Genomic DNA, 7,576 nt, shown 5'->3' with positions numbered 1-7,576 from the left:
GCGATAAGGCTGGCGCTTTTCTTTTTGTGTAAACATTTTTATATTTTTGTCAAAATACGTCACGATTCGGTTGTTACGCATGATTTCACACGCACGTTTTCAGCAGCAGCTGTTTTATTCTTATCTTTCTTATCTGTTTAATTATGATTATTCTTTCGTGCTTAGAGCTTGTTTTGATTGTTTGTTTACCTTTTTAAACTAGGTAGGCTTGATTGAATGAATTGTTCCTTGATTTTTTTAACAAATTGAGTATATGGCAGCGTTTTAACATCTAATCTTATATTTTCCCATTGTTTGGAACCCAAAAAAGCTAATGTTTTTTTTCCAGAATTTGTTTGCACACCAGCCCTAAAGTAATTTTGATTTACCCGCAGTCTTGTTTCATAGGAGTGTATGTTTTGTATTGGTGCCATAAGGTTTAGAAAGGTTTCAGGTAATTCATTGCTTTTAAATTTGTGTATCAATTTAAGAACTTCAAGCTTAAATATATCATTCAAATTTAAAATGGAATGTTTATGGTATAGGGGAAGTAGCCTAGTTTTTGGAGGGGTACTGCTTAGGATTTGAATAGCCCTATTTTGTAGGACCCTAATATGATTTAATTTTGTTGGATTTGCCCTTCCCCAAGCAACTATGCAATATTGAAGGTGGGTGTGAATTAAACTATAGTATAGTAGATGTAGTGCATGATTGTCTAAGTAGAATCTCATTTTTGCTATTAGACCTATTGCCCTAGATATTTTTTGCTCTATCATTTTTATGTGTGGTAACCATGAAAGTTTGTCATCTATAATAAGTCCCAAGTATTTTGCTGAATTAATTTGTTTTATTTTGTAGTCCCCAATTTTAATTTTGACTTGACCAGTTTGGTTCTTACCTTCAACTAAAAGGAAATGGGTTTTTGAGTAATTTATGGATAATTTGTTAGCTCGAAACCAATGATCAATTTCAGTTAATTCAGATTGTATTATATTTTCCAGTTGTTTTTTATCGGAATGGGAAGCAAAAAGAACAGTATCATCAGCATACAAGCTGCAATTTAGGTTTGTGTTAGATGGTAAATCATTAATATAAATTTGGAAAAGTAGTGGAGCCAAAATGCAACCTTGAGGAACTCCGTATAGAGGCACCTGTGGATTAGATTTTGTGGTCCCATTTTTTGTAATATGTTTTCGGCCAGTTAGGAAATTTTTAATTAACAAAAGGGGTAGTCCTCTGACACCGTAATGATTAAGTTTTTGTAGTAAAATTTTATGGTCTACGGTGTCAAAGGCCTTAGCAAGATCCAACAGGATAATGCAGGTGTGATTATGATTATCTTTACTTAATAATAAATTTTCATAAAGTTCAGTTGTAGAATGTGAAGTGGAGTGACCTTTTCTAAATCCGTGTTGTTCTTTGGTTATAGTTTTGTTTTTCTTAAAGAATTTTTGCAATTGGTTGTTTATTATTTTTTCGAAAATCTTACTAAATACTGATGTTACCGAGATAGGTCTATAATCACTTGCTGTCAGAGGTCTTGGAATTTTTGGAATGGGGGTGATTTGAGCTTCTTTTAGACAATCTGGGAATTCAGAATTTTGTATGCATGTATTATAAAGCTTGGTTAAAATAGGTGTTAATAATTCTGAAGACATTTTTATATATTGCATCGGAATGTTGTGAGGACCGCTGGCTTGTCGTGTGTGTAAAGATTGTATGTGTTGTTTTATTTCAAATTCAGTGGTTGGCGAAAAATAGAATGATTCTACTGGTGAATTTGTTTTGCTAATGTATTGATGAAACTTATGGCTGGTTGTCGGAATTTTTGTTGCCATATTGCTACCTATTTTAGAAAAGTGGGTATTTAGGGTTTCTGCTATTTCAGTTTTACATGTAATTATATTTCCATTTCCATCCTTAAGGTTATCAATATTTTGTTTTGGTGAACTGTTATTTTGTATTGATTTTAGTACTTTCCATGTTTCAGCTGAGCTGTTGCTTTGTTGTAATTGTGTTTGATAATACATTTGCTTCGCTTGTTTTTTGATTCGTGTAAGTTTATTGTTGTATTTTTTATATTCCAAAATTTGTTTGTTGTTCTTTGTTTTATAACATTTGCGGAACATTTTATTTTTTACCATAATTGATTTAAGAATTGCCTTTGAAATCCAGGGTTTGGTTGCAAGTTTTTTTTGTTTGCGTGAATTTTGGCGAAGTGGTGCATGTTTATTTAGGGTTACTGTAATCGATTGAAAATTTTTGGTTTATACACTTGTCTTCAAAGTTTATGTTATTAAATACCTGTTCTAGATCCTCAAGATATTTGTCAGTTTTAAATTTGGATACATCTCTTTTAGGTTGGGAAATATTCTTAATTTTAGTTGATGTTTGGATGACTAGAAATGTTGGTAGATGGTCTGATATATGGTATTCTATTATACCTGGTGTGATATGATTTAATATAGCATTGGAATAGAAGTGGTCAAGTAAAGAATTTTTCGAATGTTGGTCAAATCGTGTAGGTTTGTTAATATAGATGTTTGTTCCTGTACTTATAATGTTGCTAATGTATGCATTGATTTTTCTCTCCTTTGTATTTAATAGAGGTTTATATTAAGGTCCCCCCCGACATAAAACTCTTTTTTTTCTGTTTGGAGTTTTTCTAAATTTTGGATAAATTTTTCTTCAAATTTTTCAAAATTTGCCCCGGGGTGCCTGTATACTGTTCCTATAATAACACTTTTTGATTGGTTATTTATAATACTAAACCAAAGGTTTTCACATTGATTATCCTTATCTAGTTGAATATGGAGGTCATGTCTGATTGTTGTTTTGTATTTTGTTTCAACATAAGCAGCTACCCCTCCAGCTAGTGTTGGTGAATCGGAATGTAAAAAATTATACCCAGTTATGTTGTTATCAAAAAGAAAGTTTCCTTGACTAATTTTTGTTTCTGATACCAGAATTATATTGGGTCTTATTATTAATAGATTTAACAGCTCCTCTATACGATGTTTGTTTTTTGCAAGACTGCGGGCATTTAAATGCAGAATAAATAAATTATTTGTATTTTTTATGGCATAGTTTAGCGAATTTTCAGTGTAGTATAAACAGTCGTCTATATTTTCCTTATGAATATTTTTGATTTCTAGTTGTTCAGTGGTATTCATAATTATTACACAATAATATAAGAACATGCAAAAACACTTGAAAAGTTTACATACTACACCTTTTCTTCATAAATTTTTGCGATTTGTAGCCAATCTAATTCAAGGCCTGTTTGTAGAAGGTCTTCAGGGGAATCAATTTTGTGCCACCTTCCTTCAACCTTCACAGTTATGGCTCCATTGAAAGTGCCGCAAGCTTCAACCGCCGAGAGGCTTTTTAGGTAGTACATTAGGTTGAATCGTGTATATGTGAGGTCCTCATTGATGTATATTTTTTGTGATACCAGGGCTCGTTTTTGTTTGATAAACTCTTGTCTTTTTTTAAATGAAACAAATCGAGCTATAATCGGCCGTGATTTATCTCCTCTTTTTTTACCGAGTCTATGAGCTCGTTGTATATCCTTTTTCTTAAGTGAAATGTTTAAATCTTGTGCAATATTTATCAATTCCAGTTCCCCGTCGTCATCTCCACCATCATTCTCGCTTTCCGGTACACCATATATCCTGATATTTTCTCTGCGTCCGTATTGATCCAGTTTGTCCAGTTTATATTTTGTGCTGTGAACTTCTTGTTTTTCGTTTTCCTGTTTTAAAATTTCCATTTCTTCTCTAGTGGCTTTAAGTTCCTCTCTTAGCTTCTTAACCTCAGTGTTAGTTTCAGTGGTTTCCTTCTTGATTTGTCCTACTGTGCACTGTATTGATTGTAATGTCTCCATTGATGCTTTTAATTCTTTCAAGTCTTTGAGTATATTCTTCAATGTGTTGTCAGTTGGCATTTTCAATGTTTAACTATTTTATCGTTTATTAATAAAGTGAAACCTTAATTCGAATGAATCAAATTAGTAGTAACCAGGCTTAATGTCATTTAGAATGTGCTAGCTTGCCATACAACGATTTTCATCAAATTCTTGGGTGAGGATAAATTTTTATTAGGCGCTAAACAAAGCACTGCGCTAAAATGCGTTTTTTACGATAAATTGTACCTTCTTGATCAGCCACCGGACGTGAACAAGTACCAATCAATCAAACACAGGCTGCTTACGACTTTCAGTCTCACGTGTTCGCAGAGAGCCAGCGCCTTGCTTGAAATGGCTCCTTTAGGCGCATCGGCATTAATTTCTTTTTCGAGAATTGTTTTTGAGGCACATGCCTGCGGAGGTACGTACGGGCTTAGCAGGGAAAGATTTTGAAACTAACCGCGATTTAGCGCAGCAAGCTGATGCCTTGTTTCTAGCAGCCCGAGAAAATACCTCACAACTTTCAATTTGCAAACTACAACGTCAAACGCCTCGATCAAGAGACTGAAGCCACTACGCGAACAAAGTGCAATTTGCTTTTATCATCGACGATTTAAAGACACAAAGCTCATCGATGGAAACTGGCAAGCCGACCATTTTTAGGCCTTTTCTTTGTTTGGGATTGCTTAGCAGGTCGTAATTTTTTGATACGGGCGCAGAGATTAGCGTTTTGCCTCCCACAGGACCTGAGCGTCCCGCGAATCCTCCCGACAAAACTCTTGTCACTGCTAATGGCACCAAAATTCGAACGTACGGTTCTCGTTCGATATCAATGGATTTTCCTTCAGGCAGATTTAATTGGAAGTTTGTTTTGGCTGATGTTGCTCGGCCATTACTTGGCGCCGATTTTCTGAGGGCCCACGCACTACTCGTCGATCTCAAGCGCCAACGCCTAATCAACGCTGAAAACGTTCTGCAGCTCTCCAATCAGAAGGGAGCCGCAATTAGCGCCTCGCCTCAATGCAATCGCTTCGGGCACGTCAGTCTACACACGAATTTTGGCTGAGTTTCCAGGGATTGCAACGCCACACTTTTCGCAAGCACTACCTAGTGTACAAGACTTCATTCCTACAAATGGACCACCGGTGCACTCTCGCGCTCGTCGACTGCCTCCCGAGAAACTCGCCCTCGCCAAAAAGGTGTTTCACAGTATGCTTCAAATGGGCATAATTCGACGTTCGTCTAGCCCTTGGGCATCGCCGTTACTTACATATGGTTCCAAAGTTTTCAGGTGGATGGAGACCGTGCGGAGACACTTTCGTCGACTAAACGAAGCTACAAGACCTGATCGCTATGCCATTTCCTCACATTCAGGATTTTTCGGCGAGATTAGCAGGTTGTCGAATATTCTCAAAAATTGACCTTGTTAGAGGATTGATACCACCAAGTCCAGTCATCACGCCGTTTGGGCTTTTCGAATTTCTTCGAATGCCTTTTGGATTAAAGAATGCGGCGCAAGCGTTTCAACGTCTAATGGACACGGTCTGTCAGCCATTGGACTTTGTATTTGTTTACTTGGACGATATTTTAGTTTCAAGCAAGTCGCCCGCTGAACATATACATCATTTAAAGAAGCTTTTCAAACAACTTACCAATTATGGCCTTGTCATAAATTTAGGCAAGTGTCAATTTGGGTTAGAACAACTTGATTTTCTTGGTCATCGGATAGACACGAACGGCGCAAGGCCACTCCCTAACAAGGTGGAAGCAATTCAACATTTCCCGCGGCCCACATCAATCAAAGGACTCCAGGAATTTGCCGGTATGATTAATTTTTATTTCCGTTTTATTCCTGAAGCCGCACGTATTATGTCCCCTATATACGACGCACTCGCGGGAAAACCCTCAAAACTTACCTGGAATGACCGTTTTGTGTGTTGTTTGGCTTTCACACATTATTGCATCACCCTTTACCCGAGGCACCCACCGCAGTGACAACCGACGCTTCGCAGCATTCAATCGGCGCAGTTCTTCAACAGTTCATCGATGGTGCTGCCTTTTCAGCAAACACTGCGAACTCCTGAGCAAAGGTACAGTGCATTTGACAGGGAATTATTACTGGGGCATTACATCTCTCAATACGCCACTTTCGGTACTTTTTAGAGGGTAGAGTATTTATTTACAGCTTACACAGAGATACCACAAGCCGCTTACATTTGCTTTCTCTAAGGTTTCAGCTCCGTGGTCTGCACGACAGCAGCGCCATTTAACCGCAATCTCCGAGTTTACAACAGATGTTCGTCACATCGAAGGCAAGCAAAACCCCATGTGCGCGGTTCCATCAGTACGTTACTACTCGACATGGACTACATACACCGCACTTGCGCGTGCACAGCTCGAACAGGAGGTCCAAGCTTACCGTGTACTGCAATTTCTGGTCTACATCCAACTTAACCAGTCCGGAACAACGATCCTGTGCGACGTATCCACCGAATCTCCGCGCCCTATTGTACCAAAGTCATGGCAACGAAAAGTTTTCGACATAGTCACGGACTTTCGCATCCTTCGGTTGGGGCTACGCGCAAACTGATCGCATCAAAGTTTGTATAGCACGGCCTGCATCGTCAAGTTGGTTTATGGGATTACTGTTAAACTACCTAATACAACACTTACTTAATAACATAACGTTAGTCACTAACTCATGCCATTAAGATTTTTGCAGAAAAATGACTTTTTCGAAGGCCTCTCTACGAAAAAAATACTATATTTTACGTGCGAAACCTCCCAGTTTGGCGGGTTATAACTTTTTTCCCTGCCCATGATTTTCCTAAAAATTACTGTGTAATAACATAACGCTAGTCACTAACTCATGCCATTAAGATTTTCGCAGAAAAATAACTTTTTCGAAGGCCTCTTACGAAAACAATGCTATAATTTACGTGCGAAACCTCCCAGTTTGGCGGGTTATAACTTTTTTCCGTTACAGACTGTATTCCTTATGACAAGGCTTTCTACAACTTTTCTTGATGTTGCATATGCGTTGGTTTGTAACAAAACAAGAGTGAACATCCGTCGATCCGTCTAGGTAGCCTCAAGATATCGCACACAGGTAAAGAAGGAACATTGGACTGCTCTTTAACATATTACGGATGCATTTAATTAACTACAACGCTTGTTATTATATCGACGTTAAGCTGTTTATTTGCTTGTGTTTTTTAATTGTGTAGAATACAAACAAAATAAAGAGTTTATCATAATGAAAGAGATCGCAAGGTAATGAAGTTAATTTTGGAGCGGGTTGAAACCTAATTTCGGTAACATAAAAAGTATAACGAAAAAATAACAAATTCAACACAACAAAAGTTAACGCAGAAAAATTGAAATAATATTGCCAGCGTATTTGCGTAAAAAGATTCTTTTAAGTTGGATCGAGTGTAATAGACTATTTTATTGCAATAAATTTCAACAGCCTTACTAGAGTACTAGAAAGTTGTTACTGGACGAAACTGTAGGTTTTAAAGGCAAATATTTATAAATAAGCGGAACTTTCTAGATGGCGAGCTGGTTTAAAGTCTCTTAATATTATGGTATTTTTTCTACATTTCTACTTGGTTTTGCCAATTCAAAACAAGTAAACCGGATACTACATTATTTACGTCACAGTGGGCTTTCAACGGTTTGTAAACTTAA

General features: G+C 37.1%; 1 long non-coding RNA gene across 1 annotated transcript; it reads left to right on the top strand.

Annotated features, from left to right (window-relative positions):
* Positions 1 to 519: 519 nt before the first annotated feature.
* Positions 520 to 3,667, top strand: LOC146141670 (uncharacterized). Its single transcript, XR_014498735.1, has 3 exons — positions 520 to 647; positions 981 to 1,043; positions 3,269 to 3,667. It is a non-coding gene; the product is annotated as an uncharacterized LOC146141670 (long non-coding RNA).
* Positions 3,668 to 7,576: the final 3,909 nt, after the last annotated feature.

The sequence above is a fragment of the Ascidiella aspersa genome, chromosome 5, assembly GCF_963924565.1.
Source record: "Ascidiella aspersa chromosome 5, kaAscAspe10.2, whole genome shotgun sequence".
NCBI classification, from domain to species: Eukaryota; Metazoa; Chordata; class Ascidiacea; order Phlebobranchia; family Ascidiidae; genus Ascidiella; species Ascidiella aspersa.
Note: the sequence above shows the minus strand (reverse complement) of the source record. Positions and strands in the feature narration are given on the sequence as shown.